Source organism: Ipomoea triloba, chromosome 16 (assembly GCF_003576645.1).
Source record: "Ipomoea triloba cultivar NCNSP0323 chromosome 16, ASM357664v1".
Taxonomy (NCBI): Eukaryota; Viridiplantae; Streptophyta; class Magnoliopsida; order Solanales; family Convolvulaceae; genus Ipomoea; species Ipomoea triloba.
In genome coordinates this window covers 12,514,572-12,515,171 of record NC_044931.1, presented here as the reverse complement: position 1 = coordinate 12,515,171, position 600 = coordinate 12,514,572, and positions in this window count along the sequence as shown.

Below are 600 nucleotides of genomic sequence, written 5' to 3'. Positions count from 1 at the left end.
GGGCATACTAAACTGCATCTGTACATGGCTTTCGTAGCCCAAGAGGGGAAAATAGAACTCTGAGGAACTAGTGGAGTTCCCCGGGCTACAGGAGCCCACACTAGACTGCATCTGTTAAGAAACACATTGAAGTGCAGTTAGCGCGACGGCTAAGTAAGGATATCCACGGGTTATTCAAAACTAAATAAAGGTTTTGTAAAACTTTGTTACATCAAAACCCTATCCTTACTCATCGGCCGAGGTTCTACCCGCAACAGTTACACATAGCAACTTGCACACATAATAGGCAACAATTACAATATCAATCTTGAATCACTTTCGCTCTAGACGAGGTCATATAATAATCATTGCTTATTCAGAGCATATAATGCTAAACATTTAAGCATATAAGCAAGTAATGGAAAACACAAATCCCACATTTGTTCTCAAACATATTCTTTGAAAAACCTTTCCTCAAGAGGACATTCTCATCACTTTTCACATTTCAAAAATAGATCACCCACAACCTTTGGGCATTTTCACGTTTCACCATCTCTTTTCCGTAGCTACAGCGTAACTACATTCATACTTCAAAATCCAATTAGTTCCAGATAGTAAGTG